Source organism: Spea bombifrons, chromosome 2 (genome assembly GCF_027358695.1).
Source record: "Spea bombifrons isolate aSpeBom1 chromosome 2, aSpeBom1.2.pri, whole genome shotgun sequence".
Classification (NCBI taxonomy): Eukaryota; Metazoa; Chordata; class Amphibia; order Anura; family Pelobatidae; genus Spea; species Spea bombifrons.
Genome location: NC_071088.1, coordinates 56,418,741 through 56,432,759, shown reverse-complemented (window position 1 = coordinate 56,432,759; position 14,019 = coordinate 56,418,741). Strand labels below are relative to the sequence as shown.

Here is a 14,019-nt window from a genome sequence, read left to right as displayed (position 1 = left end):
ATAGCATGCAAGAAGACGTGGGAGGGAAGCTTTTTTAATTGTTTGAAGTGCTGCCATTAAATGTTTTATGGGGAGTAGCCCAGAAGTTTCAGCTAGACAATGTGCTGAAACTTTTGATGTATTTAAATAGTTTATATGCAATATCCTCTCTCCTTTTTATCAAACCTGAATCTTGTTTTGTTTAACGTTTGCTTAGTTTTATTGGCATCTTCTTGGTTAAAGGGGGTTAATTACATTTTCATATGGGCCTTTATAAATGGACAATGGGAGGGAATCTTGGGTAAATATGAAATATTGGAGATAATGGTTTCCTGATACCGTCTTGGAAGATGTATTGACGTTATATGTAATGACCACAGTGCTTCATGCAGAGATTATTTTTAACAAGCCAGTTTAATATACTTGTGAAAATGTGGTGTTAAACTGCATGTTTCTATGTGTTTCATGTTTCTACATGTGGAGGATTATGGCAGATATCAATAATGTGGATTTGTTACTTCTGGAAACTTTGTACATACTTTTTTTTTATTTTATATGCAATTTTTTCATTTTGTTTTCTATTAGCTGTATTTGTACTGTGTACCTCACCCAGCTAATAAAAAAATATAAAATATTTGATTTTATTATTTTTTTTTCTGTTCACAGGATGAGCTCTAAACCTAACCATAAAAATGTTTTGCTCTGAGAGGGTAACGATTGCCATTTTTTAAATAATAACAAACATTCAACATTTCCTATAAAGCACTCTTAGTTAAGTTAATAAACTTTAAAGGGCATTGTTGGCACGGTGATGATTCATTTCAGCTCCGAATTGGCTGTGGCTTCACTGCCGTGGTCAAGCATAGGCAACGAGGTTTATATGCTCACTCATCCCTCACCGATATCATCTGCAAAAATGTTGGCCGTTCCAGTGACATCCTCCAATCAGGGTGAGGATATCACCGAAAGCTCCATTTGGACAGATGAAAGCCTCCAGATTTGCCATTCCGTGGACCAACATGAGACCTCTCCGGTCAGGTGTTCCTGCGAACATACTGGAACTTTAAGGCGTGGAAAGAGCCTTGATTTCCTGGCAAGATCTCCTCGCCGCGCAGGCAGTGCAGATTCAGTCAGACAACATGGCTGTAGTGGCCTACATAAATCGTCAATGAGGAACCAGGAGTCAAACACTTCTACAAGTCTCTCTACGTGTGTCAGTGGGCAGAGAGACACCGGGTCTCCCTTTCAGCTAGGGCTGCAACAACTGATCGATGAAATAGATAATGAGAATGGTTGCCAATGAATTTGGTTATCGATTAGTTGAATCAATTTTTATCGATTATAAAATAAGGGTTTCCGAGCAAATGTTCTGAAAAATACCCCTCGTTTTATAATCAGTTTCATTCAGTGTGACTCACAGCAGTTACTACTTACAGTCCCTCCCTGCAGTCACTGCCGATTGGTCCCGCCCCTTTTTCTCACAGCCCCACCCTGCAGTCACACTGCCGATTGGTCCCGCCCATTTCCTATAGCGTCCACATGGCTCAGCAACTCATCTGTGAGTATAAAATTAATATTTGGGCTACTGAAAGTTAGGGGAGGTGGGGGTTAATTTAGGGGCAGTTATAGTTAATGGGGTGTGTAGGATTAATTTAGGGGCAGTTATGGTTGATGGGGTTGTTAGGGTTAATTTAGGGGCAGTTATGGTTAATAGGGTGTTTAGGGCTAATTTAAGGCTGAGGCCTGAGGGTTAATTTAATTTAATAAAGTTAACTTAAGGTGCAGTTAGAGGTAATGGGGGCAATCTAAGGGGAATCTAAATCCTGGGGGCAGTGAAGATTAACCCTGTATTTATTTATAAAAGTATTGTGGTTTTTTTTTATTCTGCTGTTTGTTTTTAACATCAAGTTATTTTAAATAAATTAAAAATTTACATTTTTTTATCCGATTAATAGAAAAAATCATCTGCCAACTAATCGATTATGAAAATAATCATTAGTTGCAGCCCTACTTTCAGCCGTTCATATCAGGGGAGTTGTGAACATTCAGGCAGATTTCCTGAGCTGTCATCAGTTAATGCTAGGGGAATGGTCCCTAAACAGCAACAGTTTCCAATTCATAGTCAACAGGTGAGGAATGCTGTTGATAACCTCATGGCCTCCAGAGCAGACACAAAATGCCCGGTACTTTCGAGACTCAGACCTGGCTTCTCTGAGACCTTTCTGCAGATTGTGTATCGCTTTAGACAAGCTTCGGCCATGTTGGGCTCTAAAGGTTATGCCATGAGACATAAACCTAGTGCTTCTTCAGTTAACACATGCTCCCTTTGAACCCTTACATTTGACTCCTCTTCCCTTGTGATTTGAGAAGCCTTCCTTATGGCGATTGCATCTGCCAGAAGGGCGGAAGAATTACAGGCTCTGTCTTTTTGCGTTTTTTGGGGGTTTTTTTTTCCTTTTCCTGAAAAGGTCGTGCTTTCCTTACCTCCCAGAATTTTCAAGGTAAATTCAACGTTTCACAGGCAACAGGATATCATGCTCCCCACCTTTTTTCCTAATCCCAGTAATCAGGAGGAAAGGTCACTGCATACCTTAGATCTCAAGAGGTGCCTATCCATCTATCTTTGAAGAACAGAATTTTGGAGTGTGTCTCTTAATCTTTTCTTTGGTCATAAGGTGTTGTCAGCAGCAGCTGCCACTGATTTCTCAGTTTCCCACTCTTTCATGCTTTGTTACACCTCACGTATGTGCCACCAAGGTTGGCAGGGAAACAGATTCTACTTACCAAGAATTCTGCCTACCTGGGAAGGAGGAGTCTGTCTCATGTATGTAGAATGTATTATTTGTTTTAAATAGCGCCATCAAATTCAGTGGCGCTGGAATCTGTTTTTAGCATGTCATGGTATGTTATTGCTAGAAGAATAGCTGGTTTAATATTAATATATGTGAATGTCAAGCCCATCCTTTAAATATAGAAGAGTTCTGATCTCATCTTGTCTTAAGATTTCTAAACCATCAGCTTATCCTAACTGATTTTGAGTTTTGGTGCTAAAAAAATATTACGCAGAATGCATATCTGTAATTTAGTAATGGCTTGCAAATGATTTAATGATATACATATGTTTTTAATAGTCAGTGGTAATTAACATTTTTTAACATAATTAAAAATGACAGTGGATCTGATGCACGCTTTTTTTCTTCTACCCCCTTGCTTCTGGCACTTGGTAACACATGGCTTGGTAGATCATAGTTCCACAGAGTGCTGTTCCCAAAAAAAAAAAAAAAAAAAAATGTAAAAGTTATTGGTGTCAGCTAGGACCCTTGTCATGGGTATCCATATACTCACCTAAAAGTCTTTCGTTGTAACAGAAAAAAAGAAGACACAAAACCATGATCAAAAGAACAAGCCAGCGCAGAACGTCCCAGACTCCACCTTGCCTCTGTATTGTCCTGGAATATAAATTGTATTTTCTAAGCAGACCTGTTTACTATTTTGTCACAGAGGAAACAGAAGCTGCACATATTACCATGTTTCGGCCTAATAGTACTGCATGTTGTTGCACTTGTGTACCTATATTATAAAAATATTTTACACATACAGGATTAGTACAAATGTCATGGTTTTGCCATTTTTATGTCACATACAAGAGCTTCTTTGTCTTGCTTATGTGGGGAAATAATGACAGGAAACACATTTTTTTACCATGATTATAATATGACAGGATGCCGGGTTTGCCACCAATCAAGTAGCTATGAATAGATTAGCTATGTATCAACCTCCAGGTTAAATATGTGTTTATTTCTAAAAACATTTTTCAATCGGACTACCTTTGAAAAACTTGTCTTTCTTATCGTCTCACTCTGTGAAGCTGCAGATCAGAGATCAGAATGCAGGGCTCTACAACCCTACTTTCCTGATCACAAATTGAGTGCAGCTATAGAGGGGTCATTATTATCTACAACTGTCTACTAACAGAAGATTCCTACAGTGTCTGCTTAAGCACTGCAGAGGAAGAATATCGAAACTTCCATTCAGCATCAAACACTTAAACAGTAACTTGTGCTTACTAAGCACTATAACATTGAACCAGAGCTGGCAGCCTTTACAGTGCAAATTTTACCTATGACTTACTGGTTGTACAGGGCCAGCTTTTCGAGACAATACCTGGAATGTCATCAGTCTCAGAGGAGCCAATTAATGTTTAGTTTGTCATCATTCTTTCATTTCCAAACAGAATTTTGATTTAAAGTCTGTCTCACTTATATAGTGATAGCCTTTAAAATGGCTGAAACATTTCCAAGCTGATAACTTATGAGTGCTTCCATTTCTGGAAAAAAAGTCACACAAGCTTTTAAAATGTTGTGTTCTGTCTCCTAACTTTTACAAACCCTTGCACAGTACATTATATATATATATATATATATATATATATATATATATATATATATATATATATATGTTATACATTTAAGTTTGGTTCCGCAGGGTCCTCCTAAACTTTTGTACCTGTAAGCACAGATTGATAAAAAATGTGATGTAGTACTTGTTATATCATAGTTGCACATTATAGAGTGAGCAGAATTCAATATAAATAATTATGTTTACACATAAACCTATGCATAATTTAACAGACACAAAAGGCCATATTGTGGTAGAGAATATGAAGAAAAATATTTTTCATAAAGTTCAATGCTGTATACAGTGATGTGGGTTAATAAAAACATGGTACTATCTAATTTTGTTACAATAAACTCCCTAATTTGCAGACATGGGGGTCAGTGGTGTGATATTTTAATGAAGAAGTAAACAGCACAGTAATTTTGGAGGAACATATAGGCATACCTGGAAACTCTCTGCGTTTGGCCCAGTGAATTCCGGGAGAAGCCCTGCTTCTCCTGCTCGACAGACCCCGCTCCCTGTCCTTTCCCCCTTAAAATGGGGATGTTTCCCAGGATGTCAGCAGGACCGCCCACTGACATCAGTAGGTAGACCTGGCTACATCCCGCAAGGGTAGGCATCCGGGTATTCGGAACCCACAAGTTCCCAGGTATGCATATAGGTGAACAAGTTGCAGTCCAAAAAGCAGCTTCTCTGTCTATTCCATATTGTGTATGTTTACATGCTCATTTGTGTATTATCAGTTATTTTCATTATTTTCTTATGCTCACTCATGTGCCATTTATGGAAGGAACAATAATGCCAGTAAAGGTATACAAAAATCAGACCAGTAAACAAACAGTACATGTGAATAAACTGTGTTCTGATATCTGAGGTCATACACTACCACCTAGTGGTAAACCTTGATATTGTAGGATTTTTCTTTTAACTTCCTGTTCCAGGTCATTCCACTTTAAGCAAGCCAGAGTAGTAACAGTTATGAGCTTTCCCTTTGTCTTACATACGGGCCCTGGAAAGATAAGTCTGTAGGTAAACAGTCATTGCTCTAAAATAATCAGTTAATCACTGGTTTTATACCAGTTTTATACACTCTATGCCCTTTTTTTATTTTACTATTAGCTCATGACTGAATATATATATATATATATATATATATATATATATATATATACACACACACACACATAGGCTGAAAAAAGACATGCGTCCATCAAGTTCAGCCTTTCCCTCATCTGTTAATTGCTGTTGATCCAAAAGACGACAAAAAAATCCAGTTTGTAGCTCCTTCCAATTTTGCAACAACTAGGAAAAATTCCTTCTTGACCCTAGAATGTCAGTCAGATTCTTCTTGGATCAAGAAGCTGTTTCTCCATAATTTAAAAATTATATCCCTGAATATAATGTTTAAACATCTGTAAAGACTATTTTTATCCCAAATTGATGCCCCTTTTTGATACATGACAATACCTTACTGGCCTTAGCCACTGCTGACTCATATTGCACATTGTTGTCTAGTTTGTTGTCTATAACAATTCCCAAATCCTTCTCATTTGTTGTTATCCCTAATTCACTGCTGTTTACGGTGTAAGTTGCTTGTGCATTCCTTACCCCAAAGTGCATAACTTTGCATTTATCTACATCTATCTACAGTGAATACCGTCAGGCCCCGGAGCTTTGTTGACATTAACTTTTTAGATGAAAAAGTGCCATTTTATTCAGTGGAACAAAACAGTGATCACATTATTCTTCACGATATTCTTGTAAGAAACTTTTATTTCTTTATTACCGTATTTGCTCAATTATAAGACGACCCCCCAAAATCTGATTATTAGTTTATAAAAAAAAGAAAGAGCCTTAACCCCTTAAGGACAATGGGCGGTCCCTAAACCCATTGAAAACAAGGCAATTTGAGCCCGTACATGTACGGGCTTTGTCATTAAGGGGTTAATATAAGACAACCCTATAGGAAAAAAGTTTTACCAGTAAATGTTAATTCATGTAAACTATGTGAACAATTTTTTTTTTTTAATAAAATTTATGATTGAGAAAAATATTTTGTTTTTATTTCCTTTTTTTTTTTTTCAACCTGCCTCCCCAGTTATGCACATCTGCCCCCTGGCTTGCCACTCAGCCCCAGAAATGCCTTATACCCCCTATATGCCACTGTGCCCCATGATATGCCTTTTAACCCTCTAAATGCCACCGTGCCCCATGATATGCATTTTGATCCCCTATGTGCCACTCTGCCTCCAGAATTGCCTTATACCCCTATATGCCACTCTGGCATTTAGGGGGTTAAAGGGCATATTATGGGGCAGAGTGGCATATAGGGAGCTAGAAGGCATTTCAGGAGGCAGAGTGGCGTATAGAGGGTTAAAAGGCATTTCTGGAGGCAGAGTGGCATTAAGGGCGTTAAAAGGCATTTCACAGAGCACTCTGCCTACAGAAATGCCTTATGCCCCCCCCATTTAAAACTCCCTCCCCCCTCCAAACTTACCGGAGCTTTTCAGTCCCCGGTGCGTAGTGCGGGCAGCGTGTAGAACAGGGAACTCTGATCTCTGACAGCCGGGGAAGGTCTGCTCGATGGACGCAGACAACCCCCGCTGCTAACCGCACCTCCTACCGGCTGCAGCGGAGGTTGTGTACTACACACCGGGGACTCAGAAGTACCGGTAAGTGGGGGGGGGGGCAGGAGGATCTAGGTCCCCTGCATCACTGCGGGGGATCTGGATCTTAGTCTCATAGTCAGACCTAGTTGAGGTCTGATTATAAGACGACCCCGATTATAAGACGAGGGGTCTTTTTCAGAGCATTTGCTCTGGAAAAAGCCTCGTCTTATAATTGAGCAAATATGGTAATTCATGTAAACAATTTTTTCATATTTAATAAAAGCTATGATTGGAAAAAAAAAAATCCTTTAATTTTCATTTTATTTGTATTTGCCAACCTGCCCCCTTAGTTATGCACATCTGCCCCCAGGCTTTCCACTCTGCCCCCAGAAATGCCTTTTAACCCCCTATATGTCACTCTTCCTCCAGAAATGCCTTATACCCCCCTATATGCCACTCTGTCCATTATATACCTTTTAACCCCCTATATGTCAGAGTGGTATAGGATATAGAGAGATAGGACGTAAATACATTTTCTATAGTAATTAGCGAACCCCACGAATCTTTGTACCCCCTTACGATCAGTGGGTGGAGGCCAAAGGAGGATAGTGGAGATTTTACAGGGGTCCATCTGTATACTGGTAGGAGAGAGTATGTATCCCAGGAACTCGACAGTTTGAACTTCAAAAACACATTTCTCCAATTTAGCATACAATCCATTGGAACGTAGTCTGGATAAAACTTGGCACACATGGTCGCGATGAGCCTCCAAGGATTCATCCCCTTTCCTTATTCTTACCAAGTTATAACACCACGTAAATCAATCTTAGTGAATATGGTGGCCGAACGTACATATTCCAGTAACTCAGATATGAGTGGTAGGGGATATCTGTTCTTAATAGTCACATTATTCAGTTCGCCATAATCAACACAGGGGCGAAGACCCCCATCCTTCTTGTTGACAAAAAAAAATATTCCGGCCCCTGCTGGAGACGTAGAAGGGTGGATGAACCCTTTAGAGAGGTTTTCATCAATGTACTCTTTAAGTGTAGCCAACTCAGGTTCGGTCAGGGGGTATAGCCTACCGAAAGGAATAGCAGAACCAGGGAGTAAGTCAATAGGACAATCATATGGACGAGAAGGAGGAAGTTTATCTGCGCTTTTCTTTTCAAATACGTCTTTGAACCTCCTGTAAGGTATCGGAATATTTTCAGCAACGGAAGTGTCTTGAGCGAGACCAAGTAAAACAGTCTTTAGACAGGTCTGAGTACAGTGAGCTGAAGAAAATTTAAAAACACCGGTCTCCCAGTTGATGGAGGGATTGTGGGTCCTCAACCAGGGGAGTCCGAGTATTATAGGGGATATAGGAGAGCGAACTACGTTGAATCGTAGGCTTTCAACACGGCTGGTTCCTATTCTGATTGTGAGGGTACTAATCTCTGTGCGGATAGGACCAGATTTGAAAGGACTGCCGTCTACCAGCTGTATAGCAATCTGATGTTTCTTGGAATGAGTAGAGATGAGTAGTGACATGACGAGGTCAGAATCCATAAAATTGCCACTGGCTCCGGAGTCCACCATAGCCTGTAGGGGTATAGAGCTCTTATTCCACTGTAATGATACAGAAAGCGAGAGATGAGATGAAGAACAAGGTGATTTCTCAGTATAAGTGTATAAATGACCAACAGTCTCCTTACCCTTAGAATACCGGGCACGGGTACGACAGTCTTTGAACTGATGGCCTACACGGCCACAGTACATGCAGAGTTCCAATGTTCTGCGCCGCTCCTTTTCAGCAGGTGACAGGGGTCCACGAACGATACCCATTTGCATAGGTTCTTCCGTTGACTGTACTGGCGGCACAGGAACCGAGGGTTGAGCATGAGTCCAGGCTGAGGGGGGAAACAAGACGTTCCTGTCTCCTCTCTCTCAGACGTCGATCAATTTGGGTGACTAATCTGATGAAGTCTTCCAAAACAGGGGGAATGTTGGTACGAGCCAATTCATTCTTGATGGCGTCAGAGAGTCCCCAGCGAAATTGGTCATGAAGCGCGGCGTTGTTCCAAGTCGATTCTAGAGCAATGAGACGGAACTCAGTAATGTATTCTTCTACGGGCCTACGGCCTTGCTTAAGGGTGCGTAGGGTGGAGGCAGCTGAAGAAATACGGTATGGGTCCTCATAGAGCGCGTCGAGTGCCTGCCGAAATGAGGACCAGGAATCCAAAAGAGGGCTGTGACTATGTAACAAATGATGTGCCCATAGTTGAGGTTCGTCAGCAGAGAAATTACCGTGTGGACCTTGACATAGTCTGAGGAATAAGTCCGTGTTTTGAGATTAAATAAAATCTGGCAGGCGGTGATGAATGAACGATACTTCTTACGCTCTCCAGAGAACCTCTTAGGAAGAGGAACTTGAGGTTCCAGAGCAGAGGCCCCTTCAATAGCAGGTTCAGGGGCCGCAGCCGCTTGGTTTGATGGTGCGTTCTGTTGCATTTGAAGGTGGTGAACTTGTTGCCTCAATTGATTCTGGTTAGCATGCATTTCTTGCATAGATTGGTTCATCACCGCCATCTGTTGAATCAGAGCCGTGATGGCTTCTGATGAGCTTGCGGGTTCCATAACGGGCTCAGTTATTATGTGAGACGACAGGAACGGTGACAGAAAATATAGGTGGAAACCCGGTATGCAGGTGACAACTGGAGCACACCACCAATATAGGCACGTCAGGAATAGCCGGGGTCTGGTACACGAGAAGGCACGTCAGGAATAGCCGGGGTCTGGTACACGAGAATGGCAGTAAGGAAAATACAGGATACTAGAAGTACAAGGCACAATAACTGAGCACTGAATGAGTCTCAGTGCTCAGTTTTTAAACTTCCCGCTAGTGATCGCCACGCCCATAGACGTGCCATCACTCGGCTGCGACGGGGAACACAAAGTTTTGTGAGGGCGCTCGCGCGCATGCTTAGAACAAACCACGCAGCCGGCTGAGGAGGACAGGACAGCCGTGGCGAGGGACCGTCTACCCGGAGAGGGTAAGTAATGCCGGCGTGAACCCCGCCGTGGGTTCTGACAACCACCCAACCCAGGAAAAGCTGTGACCGCTCCGGCCAGTGGTCACAACTGCCACTGCGAGAGATTTTGCGCGTCCTTAAAAACCCAAGTTGCCAAAGTTCCCAAAAACAATAAAAAAAAAATTAAAAAAAATAGTTTATTATTATGAGCGAATGCTAAAACTAATACTGTGTCTTCCGAAAAATCTTGACATGAAAAGAGTTAAAATAAAAGCATTTCAAATATCTAAGGGGTGTCCATTTATTTGTTTAATTTTTTTTTTAATCAATGGTTTGATGGGGTAAATTGGAGTGGCCAGGTATAATAGGCATAGACTGACCAAAATGGAAAAAAGAAAAAGCGCACTTCCCAAATGTGACCTTTTAGCCCCCAGACAATCCTATGCATGGGTGGTATCACTGTAATCAAAATATGTTGCGGAGCACATATTAGGGTGTTTGACTGTGACATTTCAGGAGCTGTAAATTCACACCTGAACAAAAATCATTACCACAAACTTTTGGCAAAGGCTGGTGGCAGAACCTCATTCATACCAGCATTTCAAATACCTTGGGGTGTCTAGTTTTACTGCATCCAAGACAGCTCCTGCTGGCTAATTTTAAGGAACCGTTGCAGCAAACATGGGATTGGCTGACACAAGAAAAAGTGCTCAAGCAATTAAATAATGTTAAGGTAGACAAGGCCCCTGGACCGGATGGTATACACCCAAGGGTACTGAAGTAGTTAAGCCTAACTCTGGCCCAACCATTATTACTAATCTTTAGGGATTCTTTCGGCTCGGGCATACTTCCATTAGATTGGCGCAAGGCAGATGTTGTGCCCATATTTAAAAAGGGATCAAAATCTCAACCGGGCAATTACAGGCCAGTAAGCTTAACATCGGTAGTGGGGAAATTATTTGAAGGGTTGCTAAAGGTATACATTCAAGATCATATCTTGATCCATAATCCAATCAGTAAAAGTCAACATGGATTTGTGAAAGACCGGTCTTGTCAAACCAACCTATTAGCTTTCTATGAAGAAGTTAGTAAAAATATAGACCTGGGGGTGGCTGTAGATGTGATTTATCTGGACTTTGCTAAGGCATTTGATACGGTTCCGCATAAAAGGCTATTCCATAAATTAACAGAAACAGGCTTAGGGGCAAATGTCTGTATGTGGATCAGAAATTGGCTAAAAGATAGAATGCAGAGGGTTGTTGTGAATGGATGTTTCTCAGCCTGTACACAGGTATTAAGTGGAGTGCCTCAGGGGTCTGTCCTCGGTCCTCTTCTTTTTAATTTATTTATTATCTCCCAAGCTGCATTGAGAGCCGTATCATAGTTTTTGCTGATGACACAAAATTAGGCCGGGTAATTCAGACTAATCTTGATGTTTGTTCTTTGCAGGAAGATTTAGACAGAGTTGGGGACTGGGCGTGCAAATGGCAGATGAGGTTCAATATAGAGAAATGCAAAGTTATGCATTATGGTAAAAATAATAAAAATGCAACCTATTCTTTAAATGGAATATCCTTGGGGGAAACTACCAGTGAGAAGGATTTAGGAATAACGGTTGACAACAGACTTGACAACTAGTGCGCTATGCCAGCAAGCAGCTGCGAGGGCCAATAAGGTTTTGGCATGCATAAAAAGAGGTATTGATTCAAGGGAGGAGGATATCATCTTGCCTCTTTACAGATCATTGGTAAGACCTCACCTTGAATATGCGGTACAATTCTGGGCACCAGTCCTCAAAAAGGACATTATGGAATTAGAAAAAGTGCAAAGGAGGGCTACGAAATTAATAAGGGGCTTGGGTGATACTAGTTATGTAAAAAAGTTAAAATTATATACGCTAGAAAAACGATGTCTCAGAGGGGATATGACAACATGATATAAATATATGCAGGGCCGATATAAAGAGCTCTTCGGTGACCTGTTCATTAACAGAAATATACAAAGAACAAGAGGTCACTCTCTGAGACTGGAAGAGCGCAGGTTTCATAGACGACAAAGGAAGGGATTCTTTACAGTGAGGACAATAAAGGTATGGAATTCACTTCCAAGGGAGGTGGTGTTATCCAATACATTAGATACCTTCAAAAGGGGCCTCGATATTTTCTTAGAAAGGCATGACATACAGGGATATAAATAGAATAACATTAATATTTAAGAGCTTCTTGATCCAAGGAGAAATCAGATTACCTCTTGGAGTCAAGAAGGAATTTTTCCCCCTGATGGCAGAATTCGAAGTAGCTTAATTAGGGTTTTGTTTGCCTTCTTTTGGATCAAGAATAGGAAGGTTAGGTAGAAGGGTTGAACTTGATGGACTTAGTTTGTAAGGTTGAAAAAAGACCTATGTTACCAATGACTGACTAAGCTCTGAATTACATTGAACCAGACAGCTCAGAGGGGAGACCAGGCTGTTGTAAGGCAGTTCCTGAGTAGTTTTTATCTGTCCTCAAACTGTTTTATTATTCTACACTGTATCAATAGTTAAATATTTGAAAATAAACTCTTATTTTAGCCTGGGGATGTTCTCACCTTGGTAGCGCTGTACCTTGCCCTGGACCAATATAAATTGGTTGAGTGATTTCAGTCTTGTTTGTGTGATTATGATTACCATCTGTAGAATAAAAAAAACTATTACAAATATTACAGAGCCAAAAAAATTCTGTAGTTATTTGAGGTTTATTTACCTTGATATAGTAAATGCAGATGAGTTAGTAATTTTGTAGCCTGATGTGTAGTTATGGTTATGTAACTATGTTGTTTCCACTCTGTCAGAAAGAAAAGTTTTAATACTGACGCTGATATGGCTTGAAGACCAATGATAATCTTTTTGAACTTACCATTTTTCTTGGTCTTCTCTTGCGTTACAATAAGGAGGACTTTATGGAGGACGGTCTCTCCTCCTGACTCCTGGCATTGGTAGAGCCCACTGTCCCAAAGCTCCAGGTGTGTCAACTTCATAATCATTGTCCAAGCATTCTGGTTTTCGAAAAGCACAGGTCTCTTTTCATAGTCTCGATTTGTATTCCCATCGGAATGAGCCACCCACTCACATTTCACTCCAATCTGCTTGCACCAGATTTTGGACCATCTTTGTTTTTGAGAATATGAGCAGTGCATCTCTGCTGTTTCTCCTGGTTCTGCTTGAATAACTTCCAAGCTGGGTGTAACCTCTGCACACAAATTTAAATATATTAGTGCATATGTACAAATGATAACAAGAATTACAATTGATTAAAAGAGAAATAACTTCAAGGCAGTCTGGGATTTTTTTCGATTGAAAAGTTTTTTTATTGACATCCAGGCACAGCATACAACAGAATATGCAAAAGAAGACCATATAGGTCCGAGTAAAGCGGCGCCCAGACATCATTTTTTTCTTTTAGTTCGTATGATAACGATGTGCAAGTAGCAGAAACACCAGCAATCATCAACATAGGTAACACGGAACAAAGGCATACAAAAAGTAATGTTGACATCACTAAAGGGGAGACTCACAAAGGGAGGGAGGAAGAGGGAAATCAGGGAGGAAAGGCGAGGGACAACAAAAAAAAAAAGAGAGAGAAAGGGAGAAGGGGAAGAAAGAGACCACCCGATGCGCCAGAATGGTACCTCACAGAGCAGCAATCCGGCCTGTGGAGCCGTCAGCGTAGGCGGAAGACATCCAGGGGGTCCACACCTTCAGAAAGCGTTCAGTAGTATTGTGTATGTATGCAGTGAGTTTTTCCATGTGCATAATATGCCAAATTTTAGATAAAATTAGGGAGCGGGAAGGGATGCAGGTGTTCCAATGTTTAGCTATTGAGAGTCACGCCGCCGCGCATATCCTGTGAATGAGCCGCTGAGTGCACCTGGGAAATCGGGGGTCAGGGTGATCCTTATTGAGTAAAGCCGTCAAAGGGCACTTATCTACCCGGGTGCCCACAAGTTCACTGAGAAGATCAAAGACCCAGGTCCACATGTCT

General features: G+C 40.9%; 1 protein-coding gene and 1 long non-coding RNA gene across 7 annotated transcripts in view; one reads left to right on the top strand and one right to left on the bottom strand.

Annotated features, from left to right (window-relative positions):
• The window catches only part of NFYA (nuclear transcription factor Y subunit alpha), a 16,101-nt gene extending 15,561 nt beyond the window's left edge, over window positions 1-540 (top strand). For all 6 annotated transcript variants that reach the window (XM_053454320.1, XM_053454319.1, XM_053454317.1 and 3 more), the window contains one exon: window positions 1-540. This exon is cut by the window's left edge and continues 234 nt beyond it. The gene's annotated coding sequence lies outside the window, so the exon portion shown is untranslated.
• Window positions 541-3,080: 2,540 nt separating this feature from the next.
• Window positions 3,081-12,636, bottom strand: LOC128472471 (uncharacterized). The gene is made up of 3 exons (XR_008346175.1): window positions 12,587-12,636; window positions 3,325-3,428; window positions 3,081-3,240 (listed from the first exon to the last, which is right to left on the bottom strand). It is a non-coding gene; the product is annotated as an uncharacterized LOC128472471 (long non-coding RNA).
• Window positions 12,637-14,019: the final 1,383 nt, after the last annotated feature.